Raw genomic sequence first — 18,845 nt, forward strand, 5'->3', positions numbered from 1 at the left:
GGGTGTGCAGTGAGCAGACATTTTCCTCTCTGAATTCAGAGTCACAGCTAAACCACTACCCTCTGGTGCTGGCCAAGTACTGCTGGCGGGCCCTTGCCAGTTTGGAAAACACTGGCTTGTGGTAGAAGAGATTATTATTCTATTGTTTTGTTTCTCTTCACTCTGGATGAAGCCAGTATTACCGCCTTAGTGGAACAGAAGTGATTACCTTAGAACAAGTCTCAGAAGTTTTCTGAAGGGGTTGTACTTATATTTTCCATTTACAGACTCCATCCATGGTATCACTATCTAGTACCTTAAGTCCACTAGTGCCTTTACTACCACATCTTTTATAGTAGTAGTACTAACAGCTGTCAGTCTAAATAAAGGCCTAAATAAAGGCCAGTTGACCTTTTATTTCCCTGAGTATGAGTATGCTAAACTACACTGTTAGCTTAAAACTAAAAATATAAAGTGAGATTCCCACAACAGAATATTTCACCTCTCCTAATACATTTAAGTCTGCATTCTCAAAGATCATTTTCGTTCCAAAATATGGAATATGCTAAAATTATAATGTCAGATTATCTCAGTTTTGAATGTCTGTAAAATGTAATTAATTCTATTTTCTTAAAATGATCTCTCAGTTTCCTCATATTAGAGAATTTTTAAAAAATTCCCAGCTAAAATTAACTGGCAAATAGGAGGGCATGTATATTTGGGCAGTACTTACAAGATTATCATAATGAAATTTTTTGATAGACTAGAAAACAAGAGAGATTGACATTAATTGTTTTGTACATACCCTTTTTCTTTTCTCTGCCTGTATATCTTTTGCATTGGTTTTTCTGAATTGCATAGTTACTCAATAGCTTTTTACCTAATTATAAATACCTGTTACAAGAGAGAGAAAGGTGGTTAAAATTGCATTATAGCTTTCAAGATTGGTTTTTAATTCCTGCTAACAAGAGCCTTATTAAGAATCTGCTTTATCCAGTCTTTCCTATATTATGTCTCCATTCAGTGTTGCTAATTAGAATAAAAGTCATTTGTGGTCTTTTGTAATAGATTAAAGAATCTTCCAACTAGAAGAAATTCAAAATATAAAAAATGCTTTTCCAAAGACTAGAGATCTTTAATTCTTGTCTGGTTAATTTGGGGCAGATTTACTAACTGATTAATTCAACCACTGCATCAGCTATGTTCCAGATACTGATGAAAATACTATACTCACTGGGCATGGTGGCACACACCAGTAATCCCAGTGACTCAGGAAGCTGAAGCAAGAGGATCACAAGTTCAAAGCCAGCCTCAGCAACTTAGTGAAGTCCTAAGCAACTTAGCGAAACCCTGTCTCAAAATTAAAAAAAAATAAAATAAAAAGGGCTTAGGATGTGACTCAGTTAAGTTCTCTGGGTTCAGTCCCAGATACAACAACAACAAAAAAATAATACCAATAGTGATGGACAAACTCTTGTTTTACTGTCATGATCTTTGGATTGTCTCAGGAGTATTTGTAGGAGCTATATCATGTCTTCAGCCTCTAATTCAGGAATTTGAAATAAGACAACTGTTTAAATGAAATGTTAATTTTTTAAATTTTATTTTTATTTTTTGATACCAGAGATTGAACCTAGTGGCACTTAACCACTAAGCCACATCCCCAGCCCTTTTTAATTTTTTATTTTGAAACAGATGGTTAGGGCCTCACTGAGTTGGTGAGTCTGACCTTAAACTTGCTTCGATCTTCCCGCCTCGGCCTCCCAAGCCACTGGTATTATAGGCATGCACCACTATGCCCAGCTAATAATAATGTTCTTAGTATGGTATTTAGGAATTCAAATTTTTTGAAATGCCTTTTGTCATATACACACACATTCATCATTTATGTTATTTTTTACATAACTATTTAAAAAGTAATAGCTTAGAGTGTTACAACATAATGATGTTAAATGTAATTCCCATGTTACTACAATGAAAATGGCTATACAATATACAAAAAGAAATGAGAAGGGAACTAAAACATGACACTGAAAAATCAACTAAACACAAAATACAATAATACAGGAGGAAGTAGGGACTAAAAAGCTATAAAGCATATATAAAACAAACAGGAAGACAGAAGTCCTTCCTTATCAGTAATTACTTTAATTGTAAATGTATTAAATTGTCCAGTCAAAACTTAGAAATTGGCAGAAATTTGCTTTCTATAGGAGACTCAACTTTAGATCCAAAGACACAGACAGATTGAAATAAATGGGTGGAAGAAGATATTCCATGCAAATAAGAACCAGAAGAGATCAGGGTTGCAGAAAGACAAATACTGTGTGATTTCACCTGGATGAGGCACCTAAAGTAATCAGATTCATAGACAAAAAGTAGAATGGAGGTTACCAAGGGCTGGGAGAGGGAGAATGGCAAATTGTTGTTTTTTGTTTTAGTACTGGGGATTGAACCCAGGAGTGCTCAGCCACTGAGCCATATCCCAAGCTCTCATTATATATATATATATATATATATATATATATATATTAGAGACAGCATCTTACTGAGTTGCTTTAGGGCCTCTCTATGTTGCTGAGGCTGGCTTTGAACTCACAGTCCTCCTACCTCAGACTCCCGAAAAATTATTGTTTAATGTATAGGGTTTCCGTTTTGCAAAATGAAAGAGAGCTGGAAGATAGTGGTAATGGCTGCACATCAGTATGAATGTACTTAATGCCACTGAACAATACACTTCAAATGGTTAGTTAGCATGGAAAATTTATGTTACATACACTTTACTACAATAAAAAAGAAGGTGAGCCAGGCGCAGTGGCACATACCTGTAATCCCAGCCACTCAGGAGGCTGAGACGGAGGATCGCGAGTTCAAAGCCAACCTCAGCAATGGTGAGGCGCTAAGAAACTTAGTGAGACCCTGTGTCTAAATAAAATACAAAATAGGACTGGGGATGTGGCTCAGTGGTTGAGTGCTCCTGAGTTCAATCCCTAGTACCCCCACAAAAAATAAATAAATAAATAAAAAGAAGATGAGGGCTGGGGTTGTGGCTCAATGGTAGAGCACTTCCCTAGCACATGTGAGGCACTGGGTTTGATTCTCACCACCACACAAATAAATAAATAAAGCTATTCTGTCCATCTACAACTAAAAATATTTTAAAAAATAAAGAAGAAATAAATAGATAGATGGATAAATTTAAATAAAAATAAAGGTATTGTGTCCATCTGCAACTAAAAAAAATATTTTTAAAAAAGGTGTGTGTGTGTTCTTTAAAGTAGCTTGTAAAGAAGTCAAAAGTTTTAAGTAGTAGTCTAGTCTGTTCATGACTTATGTTGTTTCAGAATGTTTTTTAGTTTACATTATACCTTTTTTCTGGGTTGGTCGAGTTCTGTTTTTTTGAACAATGAAATGATTAACACAATAAGGAAAAAATAATGTGAGAAATCAAATATAGGACATTTTTAGTAACCTCCTTTGGTGTAAGATCTGTAAGAGGAACTATAGACTACATTATCCTTTGTCCAAGATGTTCACTAGATTCTATGATCTGAATTAAATGTGTATTTGAAAACCAAAGTCCAGCCAGGCACAGTGATGCACACCTGTAATCCCAACAACTTTGGACGTGAAGGCAGGAGGATCATGAGTTCAAAGCCAACCTCAGCAAAAGCTAGGCACTAAGCAACTCAGTAAGATCCTGTCTCTAGATAAAAATACAAAATAGGGCTGGGGATGTGGCTCAATGGTTAAGTGCCTTTGAGTTCAATCCCCAGTACCAAAAACAAACAAACAAAAAAATCCAGAGTTCCGTTATATAGCATCAGTGAATTAACAAAAGAAAAATATCAAATTATTCTTTATATAAGCACACTTTTATAGATACAAGTTTCCCCCACACCTGGTACTAGGGGTAGAGTGATTGAACCCAGGGGTACACTACCACTGAGCCATGCTCCCAGCCTTTTTATATTTATGTTGAGATAGGGTCTTGCTAAGTTGCTGAAATTGGCCTCAAACTCACAATCCTCTTCCCTCAGTCTCCTGGGTTGCTGGGATTACAGGTGTGTGTCACTATGCCGAGCCCTGTTTTATCTTAAATTGTCACCTCATAAAGTGCTATCATACATGAGTAATTTAAAATTACTGTGCTACTCTTGTCCCTCAGTGACTCAAAAATAATTAAGACCCTTGTTGTAATGTTATAAAAAAATCCAGTTATGTAAAAAGGTAAGGCCTCATTATTACAAGGATAATGAAATGACAAGTTTGAACCTACCATAAAAACAATTTTCAATCATATTGTGTCCAAACTTACATTATGTTAGAGCCTGTTATTGTGCAGTTTTACTGTACTCTTAATGTTAGCAGACCTCTTGACTAATCACTTTTTTTTTTTTTTTTTTGGTATGGGGAATTGAACTCGGGGCATTCGACTACTAATACCTACTAAAATAGGCCACATCCCCAGCCCTATTTTGTATTTTATTTAGAGATCAGCCTCCCAAGATGCTGGGGATAATTATAGGCGTGTGCCACCACACCAGGCAACTAATCATTTTTTAAATTATTTGTTGCAAAAATTTTCAAGCATACAGAAAAGCGAAGAATAAACATGGACTTACTGACATCTATATTTAACATCTATATTATGTTTTGCAATATTGGCTTTATACGTTTATTAGACTGACACATTATTTCTGTTCTATAAGGTGCAAGTTAGGTCTACCAGCCTAGTTAGAGGCAGGTTAGATTTTAGGCTGGAATGCTTCAGTGGTGATGCCATGTTTTCCATAACATCAGGAATCATATAGAATAAAGTTGTCTGCAGTTAATGATATGAGTGGTCATTTTTTTTAAGCTAAGGGCAATAATTTAATGCAGTAAGCTAAATTCACACAAAACCTGTATACTGTGAACTACAAAAGTGGTTTTTGTAGTTACAGTTTTAGTCAACTACACATTTCCACAAGTACTTACAAATATGTTAAAAAAACACTACCCCAAATGCTTATCCTACCATTAGCTCATTAAATATTGCCATTCCTGCTCCTGAAAGTAGATGATTGGGAAAATGATAAAACTTAAAAAGTAACCTAGGTCCAAAAGGTTTTAAATCAAAAAAGTCTTTCAACATAGAAGCATCAACATGAAACTTTTAAGTTTCTAAAAAAATAAAAATTAAAAAATCACTCTTTAGAAAATATTAAAACAAATTATCATTTAAAACACAAAAACATTCTTACAAAAACTTGTAGTTTCAAATATCATCTCCTTAAAAGAAAACCAGTTCACTATGTTTAATAACATCTCAGACCACTGTTGTCTAAAAACTTCAGAATATGTAAGGCATATGTCTCAGCTGTCATAGTCAAAATGACACTTAGATTTCACATATTAAACAGCTATAGTATAGCTTATAATGGCACAAATATACCTAACACATAAATACTACTTCATCCTTTAGATAGTCAAAAGTCAGAAGGAACTGCATAATTTGTAAGGTACTTTAACTTACGTGTAGTCATTAAACTCAGTAAGTAATTCAAGTATAGTCATGTAAAGGCAGGTAATTAAAGGCTCAAGGACCACTCTAAGATCAAAGACATGAAAATAAAGGCTGAAAACTTTGTTTCTCCATCTTTCATTTACATGCCTAGATATTAGGACATTACTGAACAAAATACACAATTATTATATATGATTTCCACAGAATATAATGAAATTTCATGAAGTACAAAAATTATCAATATCCGTAGTTTGCTTCATCAAATGCTTTTCTAGCTCGTTTCAATTCTTCATTCATGGTAAGCAAGTCTTTAACCCTAGCAAACTTCCTTGGGTCCTTTCGAATCAAGAAGACCATATCTTCAACTTGTACTCGACCTTGTCTTCCAATTGACATTGCCTTGTGAGTCATTTCAGTGATGAACTCAATGACAAGATCTTCAAGAATATCCACTGACTCAGTGTAAGGATTCTGGTCATCCCCAAACCCATACATCATACATCGTAATTCTTTAGAAAAAAGTCTCTTTCTTTTACCCTGTCCACCTTCTGCACCTCCTCCAATTTCTTCATTTTCCTCCTCAAAGGTCGGGTCTTCTTCCTCATCTGCCATCATGAGTGGTCACTTAATTAAGGTAGTGCTACTGGGTCTTTCTCCTGTAAAGGTTCTTTTTTACCCCATTGTGTTTGTCGAAGTATTCATTATTTCTGGTGGGGTGAATAGGTATTTTCTATCTTGAGTATTGTTCTGACCTGATAGGTTTTTTAAAATCAACTTTATCAAAATATACTATATATACAGTAAAATATAACCGTATTAAATGTATAATTCAATGAACTTTGACAAATATATAGCCTAAATCACCACCACAATCAAAATATAAAATATTTCTGTCATCTCAGAAAGTTCTCTTGTGACCAGGTAACAACGGAAGTGTTTTCTATCTTATGGATTAACTTTACTTATTCTGTATTTTCTTTAAATGAAAGAGAGTATGTACTCTTGTATCCAGTCTCTCCCTTTCGATACATATATTTGTTTACCCATTTACCTGTTCATATATATTTGGGTTATTTCAAGATTTTTACTCTTTATTTATAAGAATATACAAGTAATATACAAGATTGGACATGTTTTGATTTCTCTAAAAGTGGAATTGCTAAATCATATTGTAAATGTGTGTTTATAAGAAACTGCCAACGTGTATTCCAAAGTGACTGTACCATATTATACTCCCAAGATATGGGAGTTCCAGGGGCTGGGATTGTAGCTCAGAGGTAGAGCGCTCGCCTAGCATGGGCGGGACCTGGGTTCAGTCCTCAGCACCACATAAAAATAAAGGCATTGTGTTGTGTCCATCCATCTACACCTAAAAAATAAATGAATAAATGTTAAAAAAAAAAAAAGGATATGGGAGTTCCAGTTCCTTCACCAGCATTTAGTATCATTGGTTTTTATATATTTGGCCATTTGAGTGGATATACGATACATTTCATTGTGGTTCTGATTTGCATTTGATTGCTAAAATGCTGAGTCTTATAATTTTTTGGCCAAACATATATCCTTTTTAGTATTTTACCCATTTTTAAAATTTGGGTCAGTCTTAATTCTATGTATTAATCATTTTTCAAATATATGTATTGTGAATGTTTTCGTCAGATATTGGCTTGCTTTTCATTTTCTATATTGTAAATTTTTAATTTTGGTGAGATCTGATTTATCAATATTATCTTATGGTTAAATCTTAAGACATTTTTGGCCCACACTAAAGTTGTGATATATTCTCTTATGTTTTCTAAAAAGTGTTGTAATTTTAGTGTTCTGTTTGGGCTATGATCCTAAGAATTATTTCAGTTGTTGAGGTCCAGTTTGAGTTAACAGTCATGGTTTTTCTTTTCAACATAGAGATACAGTTTTCCCAGCAGTTTTCCTCATTACCTTTGCAACTCTACTGAATACAACTGACTATGTATGTGTGAATCTTCCTTTGATTGTGTTCAGTTCCATTGATCTATATGTCTATCCTTATGCCAGTGTCCAGTCTTAATGACTTTAGAATAATAAGTCCTGGGATCAGTTACTGTAAGTCCTCAAATTGTTTGGACTATTCTCATTTTCATCAGCTTATCAGTTTCTACAAAAAAAAAAAAAAAAAAGATGGCTGGTATTTTGATTGGAATTATACTGAATGTATAAATCAATTTGATGAAAATTGACCCCTCAATAATATTGAGGAGTCTTACCCTATGTATTTTCAGCTTATGAATTTTTGTTCATTTTTTGTTAGATTAATTCAGTTGTCATTTTCTAAATCCCATATTATCTAAATTTGGCCCCATATTATCTAAAGTTGGAGTCCATTCAGAGTGTCTTCTGTATCCCTTTGATGTTACCCCCAATAGTTTGAATACTTTCTTTTAAGCACAACAAGCTTTCATAGGCTCACCTTATATTTTCCCTGCCCAGACTTAGAATTAGCTCCAAGGAGATCAGATTTATTTATTTGTTTGTTTGTTTGTTTCCTTTCTTTCTTTCTTTCTTTCTTTTATTTTTCATTTTCTTTTCTTTAGTTGTTATTGGACACAACACCTCCATCTCATTCATTCATTTCTGTGTGGTGCTGAGGATCAAACCCAGCACCTCGAATGTGCTAGGCAAGCACTCCACTATTAAGCCATAATCCCAGCCCTCAGATTTCTTTTAATAGAGAATGAAATTTAGGCACTAATGTCTGAGCTATGAAGGTCTGGGCTTATTACTGTGAGCGTCATTTATTTTTTATTCTTTCTTAGATTTATTTTTTTTAATATTTATTTTTTAGATGTAGATGTACACAACACAATGCCTTTATTTTTATGTGGTGCTGAGGATTGAACCCGGGTCCTGCCCATGCTAAGCAAGCGCTCTACCGCTGAGCCACAATCCCAGCCCCTCTTTCTTAGATTTAGTGCTATGCATTTATTATTGTTTTATGATCATGAGTTAATTTTGGTATATCCAATTAAATTTAAAGTTAGAGGGATTTTATTAAATTTCTTTGATTTTTTCCCACTTTTACATTGAAAATCTCAGTACTTTTTTCCTCTCCTTTTTTAAAAATATCTTTATTTATTTTTGTGTGGTGCTTCACACATGTGAAGCAGGTGTCTTCCACTGAGCTACAGCCCCAGCCCCTTTCTTTCTTTTTATGGAACTTCTTTATCCTTTTATACATATTAAGCAGTATCAGAACTACAAAATTTTTAGATTTCTTTGCAACTCTTTTTGAATGTAGAATATATCTCAATAGCAGTTCCTGCCTTTTTAAAAGTATTTTTTAGTTGTAAATGGACACAATACCTTTATTTATTTATCTTTTAATATTTATTTTTAGTTGTAGTTGGACACAATACCTTTGCTTTACTTATTTATATGTGGTGCTGAGGATCTAACCCAGTGCCTCACCCCTATGCTAGGTGAGTGCTCTACCATTAAGCCACAGCCACAGCCCCCAGTTTTTGCTTTTTGTAATGGGAGTATATTAGACAGTTTTCTGTTACTGTAACAAATACCAGAGATAATCTCCTTATAAAGAGAAAAGTTTGGGGGCTGGCATTGTAATTCAATGACAGATCACTCACTTAGCATTTTTGAGGCCCAGGGTTTGATTCCCAGCACTGGTGGGGTGGGGTGGGGGCCCAGATAAAGTTAAAGAGAAAAGCTTTATTTCTGCTCCTAGTTTTGAGGTTTTAGTTCATTTGTCCCATCCCACTGCCTTTGGGCCTGTGGTGAGGAAACACTTCATGATGGGGAACACATGATGGAGCAAAGCTGCTTACCTCATAACCAAGCCACAAACAAGACAGCAAGAAAAAAGGGTAGGGTCCCATTATCCCCTTCAAAGTCATACCTCCTGTGACTGGAAGACCTCCCACTGGGTCCTACAAGTTTCCACCACCTCCCAATCATACCAGGCTGGGAACTAAACCTATAACACATGGGCCTTTAGGGAGCATTTTAGATTTAAACTATAGTAGAGGGATTAGCTTATAAAAGGCTCACTGTTTTGTATAACAGTTATTAATCTGGGATAAAAACATTAAAACAAAAATCATTTGACAGAGATGCTACTATACGACTTTACCTAATTGGCATTCACAGACTATTCTGCTGCACAAGAGTAGAATGTATGTCTTTTAAAATACACATGTACCATTCAGCTGCATTATATACTGGATTGTTAATCAGTCTCACTAAGTTTATAAAGATTCACATACAGGGCTGTGTGTGAGGCACTGGGTTCAATCCTTAGCACCACATAAAAATAACCATAAATATTTTTTATTTAATTCATAGATCAATTCTGGGGGTGGACACATTTAACTCCATCTCACAGATGAGAAATATGATTTAACTGAGATCATACTGATTTTGGTATGATTTTGGTATGATTTTGGTAAATTGTTTTACCAATGGTTCCTAATAAAACTTGTCGCCTTATCTAAGCAGTCCCCTCCCACACTGACTCTGGGCATTCTGTCCTTCTACAACTACAAAAAAAAAAAAAAAAAAAAAAAAAAAAAGATTCAAAGAAAGTTCTGTGACCCATCAGAACTAAATTAAAAATCAGTAACAGAATGATACCTGGAAAATGCCCAAACATACAAAAATTAAATTATTCAAACAATAATTTGTTGTTGCCTTTAAAAACTATCCCTAACTTTATAGCAAACGCAGCAGTGTTTTATTGATTTTTACTATGCTGGATGTTAACTGCATTTCTTTTTCTGGTTTTTCCTGATATTACTTAAGCACTACATTCAGCCATAGAGTTGCCTGGAGGGCTGGGTCTTTCCTGTGTCTTCTTTCATCCTCACATAGGTAAAATTGGCCTCCCTAACAAAGTTGAATGGCCCTTATCAGTGAGCTTCGGCTTCTAGCAAATGGATTTGGCCAAACCAAATCACAAGGACAAGCCCAGAATCAGTATGGGAGGGGACAACTTGGACAAGAAGGCATGATTCATTAGGAACCATTGGTAAAAAAAATTTACCAAAATCAGTATGATCGCAGTTAAATCATTTTTCTCATCTGTTAAATGGAGTTTAGTGTACCCACCTCAGAATTTTTGGTTAAGTAAATTTTTATGAAATTTACAGAAAGGTATATTCCAAAGCTTTTAATCAGTTTGCATATCATCAAAATTGATTTGAAAACACTGGAAAATTCTGTTTATAAGCAATTGTTAAAATATAAGCAATTGGAGCTGGGTGTGGTGGCACACGCCTGTTATCCCAATGGCTGGGGAGACTGAGCAAAAGCAAGGTGCTAATCAACTCAGTGAGACCCTGTCTTTAAATAAAATGCAAAATAGGACTAGGGATGTGGCTCAGTGGTTGAGTGCCCCTACTCTCAATCCCTGGTATCAAATATATAAATAAATAAACTATTGGAATCTCTTGAGGATTTTGAGGAAACAAACAAAACTAATTCCCCCTGCTCTATGCTCACAACACAGATCACTTTCATGATCCCAAAATAAACAAGAATTTTTTTTTTTCCCACCAGCCAGCAAGCATTCAGTTCTTCAATAGACACCTGGCAGTGATTTAGTTCGGCTCTGACATTATCAACCTGGAAATGGCATCAGATCCCACAGATTGGCCCCAGATTGCCCCCACTTTAGATACAAGTCACAAGCCCAGGTTTCCAGAACTTCTGCCAACTGCCTAAAAATTGGGATTCCCACAATCCCCTTGCTTTTAGGCCAAATTAACTGGCTAGAGCCATTCACAGAACTCAGAGAAACACATTTACCAATTATAATGGGTATTTTAAAGGATATGAATAAACAGCTAGATGAAGACATATATAGGGCAAGATCTAGAAGAATCCTGAGTCCAGAAACTTCCATTCCCATGGAGTTGTATACCACCATCCTAACATGAAAATGAGCTTTTGTTCACCTTCCTGCAAGCCTCCATGCATGCAACTGTCCATAAGCTCTCCAAACCTTCTCATTTTATGGAGACTTCATTGCATAGACATGATTGAAGTATGGACAACCACGTAGAAATTTATTGGACAAAGGAGTATGTTCTAGTGCTAATAGACTGAGTGGGGAAACCAAGCAAGGCCTGTCCAGATTCTTCTTGGCCTCTCTATGCATCATTCATTCTTACTGGCATGTGATAGGACCCCTCCTGAAATGATGTCTTATGATCTTCTCTCATATAGGTACACTGATGATTTGGGGGATGGGATACTGAGGGTTTAACTCAGGGACACTCAACCACTGAGCCATATCCCTAGCCCTTTTTTGTATTTTTATTTAGAGAAAGGGTCTCACTGAGTTACTTAGAGCCTCGATGTTGAGGTTAGCTTTGAACAGTGATCCTCCTGTCTTGCCTCCCGAGCCACTGGGTTTAAGCATGTGCTTGGAGGATTTGTAGGATGAACCAGAAAGCAAAAAAAAGAAAATATTTGATTGGTTAATGTGGAGCAGTAGCCTTATTTAGATCCTTTCCTGTTAGAAGGTAGTTGGCAGTTTTTGACTGATGAAGCTTTTTTCATTTTACCCTTTACACTGAGTTGGGTTCCTATTTATTTACATAGGAATCCAGGATACTGGAGCCACCTTAGTCTCATGGCCTACCAATTAATTATTTTAAAAATTAACATCAGATCAAAAATTAATTCCAAAGTAATCTAAATGTAACAGGTAAAATTATGAAACTCTGAAAAGAAACCATGAAGTAAGTCTTTATGACCTTGGATTAGTTTCTTATATTTGACACCAAAAGCCCAAGCAAAAAATGTGGGGGGAAAACTACATAAATTGAACTTCATCAGAATTAAAAACTTTCATACTTTAAAGGATGCGATCAAGCCAAGTGTAGTAGCAACACGCCTGTAATCCCAGCATCTCATGGAGGCCCTCAGCAACTTAGTGAGACCCTGTCTAAAAAAAAAACAGAGAGCTATGGATGTGGCTCAGTGGTTAAGTACTCCTGGGTTCAATCCAGAAAAATAAAAATAAAGGATGCAGTCAAAAAGGTGAACAACATCTCAGAATGGGAAAAAATGTTGCAAATCATGTACTTGATAAGGGACTTGTTTCGAGAATACATGAAAACTCATCTTAAAAAGACAAAAATAACAAGACAATCAGCCCAATTTTAAAATGGGCAAAGACTCTGAATAGATAATTCTCCAATGATGTACAGATGGCTAATAAGCACTTGAAAAGATGCTTAACACCATTAGTCATCAAGGAAATGCAAACAAAGCCATGAGTTTTACACCTACTAGAATGACTGGAATCAAAAAGGCAGACTTTAATAGTTGTTTGCCATGATATGGTGAAACCATATGCTGCTGGTGGGATCAACAGTGATTCTGCAAGTGAGTTGTTGCTTTATGACCCAACAATGTACTCCTATCTATACACCCTAGAGAAATGAAAACATGCACACAGAAAAAGTTGTATATGAATGTTATAACTACATTATAATAGTCAAAAAATAGAAACAACCCAAGTGTCCATTAGTTGACAAATACAGAATATTATTTGGCCATTAAAAAGATGGAAGTACTGATACATGTTACAACAGAGATTAATCTTAAAAACATGCTAAGTGAGGGGCTGGGTTGTGGCTCAGCGGTAGAGCACTCGCCTCACACATGTGAGACCCTGGGTTTGATCCTCAGCACCACATAAAAATAAACAAAATAAAGAAACTGTGTCCATGTATAACTAAAAAAAAATTTTTTAAAAAACATGCTAAGTGAAAGAAGCTAATCACAAAAAATCCACATATTTTATGATTTAATTTATATTAAATATCCAGAAGAGGCAAATCTACAGACAGAAAGCAGACTAGTGGCTGCTCAGGGCAGCAGGGAATGAGCAATAGCTCAATCATACTGAGCTGTTTCAGGGATGATTAAATGTTCTAAAATTGACAGAAATGATTGCGTGCACTGTGAATGTACTATAAACCATTGAATTGTAGTCTTTAAATGAGTGAATTTATGGTATATGAATTATATGTCCATAAAACTATTACCAAAAAAGGGAGGGAGGGAAGACAAAAGAAAGATAAAGATTCTTTTTTTTCTGTCTTTTAATTACATATTAAATTTATTTTTTCATGAGCGATCAAAAAAGCTAATTTTTCAAGAATATTTACCAAATGATGTCCCTTTAAGCCAAAACTCTAATTACTTTACATAACAATCTATATGATACCCCAAACCATTCAATTTTGAACTTTAAAATGGTTAGGATGGTGAATTTTGCCTCCATTTAAAAAAAATTATATGCTTTAAAATCTCTTAAGATAACAACATTAATTCAGCCATAAAACCCCACTTGAACAAATCAGAGATCAGGTTGTTTTTGACACCAACTTCCCAAGAAGAGGTCGACTAAAATTGTATTATGAGTGGAATCTGTGAGAGTCAAACAGAAAGCCACCAAGAGAGGGTCATCAGAATTCTCTCATTGGGGGTGCTGGGATTGTGGCTCAGTGGTAGAGCACTTGCTTAGCATGTATGAGTTACTGGGTTTGTTCCTCACTACCACATACATATATACATACATACATACATACATAAAATTTAAAAAAAAAGAATTCTCTCATTGGAAATTTCAAAGTTAAAAGAAAGAGACCACCATTCTAATATGTGAAACAATTAAGCTGAATTTATTACTTGCTAAATAACAGAATGATCTTTTTTGTTTTTTAATTTATTCTAATTTGTTATATATGACAGCAGAATGCATTTCAATTCATATTACATATATATAGCACAATTTTTCATATCTCTGGTTGTACACAATGTAGAGTCATGCCATTCATGTCTTCATATATGTAGTTAGAGTAATGATGTCCATTTCATTCCATTTCCTTTCTTATCCCCATGCCCCCTCCCTTCCCATACCTTCCCTTTGCCTTATCTAGAGTTTGTCTATTCCTCCCATGTTCCCCTCCTCATCCCCATTATGAATCAGCATTCTTATATGAGAAAACATTTGGCATTTGGTTTTTTGGGATTGGCTTACTTTACTTAGCATTATATTTTCCAACTCCATCAATTTACCTGCAAATACCATGATTTTATTCTCTTTTAATGCTGAGTAATATTCCATTGTGTGTGTATGTGTGGTGTGTGTATGTATATGTATGTATACACACACACACACACACACACACACACACACACACATATACAGTTTAAATATCCAATCATCTACTAAAGGACATCTAGGTTGGTTCCACAGTTAGGTATTATGAATTGTGCTGCTATAAACATTGATGTGGCTGTGTTCCTGTAGTATGCTGTTTGTAAGTCCTTTGGGTATAGACTGAGGAGTAGGATAGCTGGGTCAAATGGTGATTCCATTCTCAGTTTTCTAAGGAATCTCCATACTGCTTTCCAGATGGCTGCACCAATTTGCAGTCCCACCAGCAATGTATGGGTGTGCCTTTTTCCCCACATCCTCTCCAACACTTATTGAAGAGAGAGAGAGAAAGAGATTTTTAATGTTTATTTTTTAGTTTTCGGCGGACACAACATCTTTGTTTTTGGTGCTGAGGATCGAACCCGGGCCGCATGCATGCCAGGCGAGCGCACTACTGCTTGAGCCACATCCCCAGCCCTGTTTATATTCTTAATAGATGCCATTCTGACTAGAGTGAGATAAAATCTTAAGAGTTAGTTTTGATTTTCATTTCTCTAATTGCTAGAGATGTTGAACATTTTTACATATATTTGTTCATTGATTGTATATCATCTGTTCAGTTCCTTGGCCCATTTACTGATTGGGTTATTTGGTTTTTTTGGTGTCAGGGTTTTTGAGTTCTTTATATAACCTAGAGATTAGTGCTCTGATGAGCATGTGGTAAAAATTTGCTCTCATTCTTTAGGCTCTCTATTCCCCTCACTGATGTTTCTTTTGCTGAAAAGAAGATTTTTAGTTTGAATCAATAACATTTGTTGATTCTTTTAATTCTTGCACTATCGAGACTTACAGGACCTAATCCAACATGATGGAGATTAGGGCCTACTTTTTCTTCTTTTAGGTGCAGGGTCTCTGGTTTAATTCCTGGTCCTTGATCAACTTTGAGTTGAATTTTGTGCATGGTGAAAGATAGGGATTTAATTTCATTTTGTTGCATCTGGATTTCCAGTTTTTCCAGCACCATTTGTTAAAGAGGCTATCTTTTCTCCAATATATGTTTTTGGCACCTTTGTCTAATATAACTGTAATTATATGGGTTAGTTTCTGTGTCCTCTATGCTGTACCATTGATCTACCAGTCTATTTTGGTAACAATATCATACTGTTTTTGTTACTATTGCTCTGTAGTATAGTTTAAAGTCTGGTATAGTGATGTCACCTGCTTCACTCTTCTTGGCTAAGGATTGCTTTAGCTATTCTGGGTCTCTTATTTTTCTAGATGAATTTCGTGACTGCTTTTTCTATTTCTATGAGGAATGTCATTGGGATTTTGATTGGAATTGCATTAAATCTGTATAGTACTTTTGGTAGTATGGTCATTTTGACAATTTTAATTCTGCCTATCCAAGAACAAGGGAGATCTTTCCATCTTCTAAGGTCTTCTTTAATTTCTTTCATTAGTGTTCTGTAGTTTTCATTATAGAGGTCTTTCACCTCTTTAGTTGATTCCCAAGGTTTTTTTTTTTTTTTCAGGCTATTGTAAATGGGGTAGTTTTTCTTTCAGAGGATTTGTCACTGATATACAGAAATGCCTTTGATTTATGAGTGTTGATTTTATATTCTCATACTTTGCTGAATTCAAACATTAGTTCTAGATGTTTTCTGGTGGAAATTTTTGGGTCTTCTCGGTATAGCATCATATAGTTGGCAAATAGTGCTAATTTGAGTTCTTCTTTTCCTATCCATATCCCTTTAATTTGTTTCTTCTGTCTAATTGCTCTAGCCAGTGTTTCAAGAACTATTTTAAATAGAAGTGGTGAAAGAGGGCATCCCTGTCTTGTTCCTATTTTTAGAGGGAATGTTTTCAATTTGTCTTCATTTAGAATGATGTTGGCCTGGGGCTTAGCATAGATAGCTTTTAGAATGTTGAGATATGTTCCTGTTATACCTAGTTTTTCTAGTGTGTTGAACATGAAAGGGTGCTGTATTTTGTTGAATGCTTTTTCTGCATCTATTGAAATGATCATATGATTCTTATCTTTAAGTCTATTGATGTGTGATGAATTACATTTATTGAACAGAATGATCTTTACAAAACATTCTCTCTAAACAAAGCAAGAGCTGATATGTAGGATTTAGGAAAGCATGAATTTTAGGGATTGGCAGACTGGGAATGTTTTAGGGATTGACTCACTCCTAGCATGGGTGGAGGTTTTGTTTGGGGTTTGTTTGTTTGTTTGGTCAGTTATTTGGTTGGGTTGGAGGGAGCAGTATTTTCGCTGCTGGAGATGGAACCCAGAACTTGATTATAAGCAAGTGTTCTACACTGAGCTCCACACCTCACCCCCTGCTCCCAGCCATGGTTTTTGGAGATGGCAGACTACCCAAAGCAGAAGTAAAGGCATGAATACTGGATGAGGCTGGAGATGATTGTCAATCAGACAAGCATGGAGCTGTCACTGGAGGATGACTTTCAGAGGCATGCCTGTTGTAGCAGAGCAGTCACTGTTTCAGACAGATTTAAAATTGGTTTTATAGTCACTTGTTTAGTAAGTTTTTTTGTAATAAGGACTAAAGATGAGGCAGTCATTCCCTTTCTTGAATTTGTAGAAGAGGAACTTTTTTCCAGTCCCCACTATTTCTGACAGCTGCATCATAACTTAAAAGCAAGAAGACTATTAATCAACAAACAATCACCAAAGGCAGCCAAATCAAAAGGGAAGTTATTGGGGCTGGGGATGTGGCTCAAGCGGTAGCGCTCTCACCTGGCATGCACGGGACGCTGGGTTCGATCCTCAGCACCACATAAAAATAAAACAAAGATGTTGTGTCCACCAAAAAATTAAAAATAAATATTAAAAAAAGAAGTTATTTAAGCTTGTGCTGAAAATATTAGAATTATTAAAAAGAGATCATTTATTATTAAAAAGTGGTTATTGAAAGGAAACAGTAGTTTTTAACTCAGTGGCACTGAATGCATCTTAAGATTAATATCAACTGAAGTAGTATACCTCTTCAAAGTAAAATCTTTTCTTAGAAGAGCAAATAGAAGTTACTTTATATAGGATACTCATTCAAAACAATTATCAAACACTTATCAGAAGAATAGCACCGAATGTCAGTGCTCCAGTCATTAAGGAGCCTAGTTATATTTAAAAGGTCAGCAGTTGCACAGATGAGTATAAAGTAATGTGTATGCTACCACATTTTGAGTGGGTCTGTATAACCTGCCTTGGGAGCAGAGAAAGGGGTATGGAGTAAGGAGGCGGGGTGGTCATGAAGATCTTCAGAGAAAGGATAATATTTGAACTGACTCTTGAAAGGTAGGAACTCACCAGACATCAAAAGGCAATAAAAAGATATTATGCACAGAGGGACCCTCATAAACAGAGGCATGAGAGCACATGATATATTAGAGGAACAGCACATAGTAGTGTGGGAGCGCAGGGTGTGTGGAAAGTAGTGGAGGAAATAAGTTGAATTTGAAAGATGGCTTGTTCCATGTTAAAATTTAGTTAATTCTATATTCAGTAGGCACTCCAGAGTTTTTGTAGAAGATTTTAGCAGGGAAGTGACATGATGAGACCATGCACAGCCTGTAAAAGATGGATTATAGAGGAAAAGAAAAAGACCAAGAGTTGGATTATAAGGCTGAAAATACTGGATTTTAGGATGTTCTGAGGGGTAGCCTTGTTAACGGGGGGGTGGGGGGGAGTAGGCTTTATGGCATACTTCCTTTTCCTATTCATAAGTTATGTATTTTTAAATTTTTATACCTTTATTATATTTATTTATTTTTATGTGGTGTTGAGGATCAAACCCAGGGCCTTGCATGTGCTAGGCGAGCGCTCTACAGCTGACCACAACCCCAGCCCCTCATAAGTTATATTTGATGTGTCATCAGTACTATGCTCTTGTGAATATACAGTCAGTCAAGGGCTGGAGGTGTAGCTCAGTAGTAGAGCACATGCTTATCTAGCACAAGACCTTGGTTTCAATCTCCAGCACATACCCCCACCCCCAATAGATAGATAGAAGGAAGAAGTATGCTATTGCCATGTTTAGGGGGACTGCTCTTGTGTTTATGTTCTTTTCCTTTCTCCTCCTCTCTGCAAATGATAAATTACCTTTTATACCCAAGAAGAATTGCTTGTGAATATCAAGATTGTCCTAAATAAATAAATGGGAAATA

General features: G+C 35.6%; 2 pseudogenes; one reads left to right on the forward strand and one right to left on the reverse strand.

Moving 5' to 3' along the window:
- The window catches only part of LOC143388152 (F-BAR and double SH3 domains protein 2-like), a 130,792-nt pseudogene that overhangs the window by 87,051 nt on the left and 24,896 nt on the right, over positions 1-18,845 (forward strand).
- Positions 5,620-6,100, reverse strand: LOC143640223 (transcription initiation factor TFIID subunit 13 pseudogene; annotated as a pseudogene).

The sequence above is a fragment of the Callospermophilus lateralis genome, unplaced genomic scaffold (genome assembly GCF_048772815.1).
Source record: "Callospermophilus lateralis isolate mCalLat2 unplaced genomic scaffold, mCalLat2.hap1 Scaffold_138, whole genome shotgun sequence".
In the NCBI taxonomy this organism is placed as follows: Eukaryota; Metazoa; Chordata; class Mammalia; order Rodentia; family Sciuridae; genus Callospermophilus; species Callospermophilus lateralis.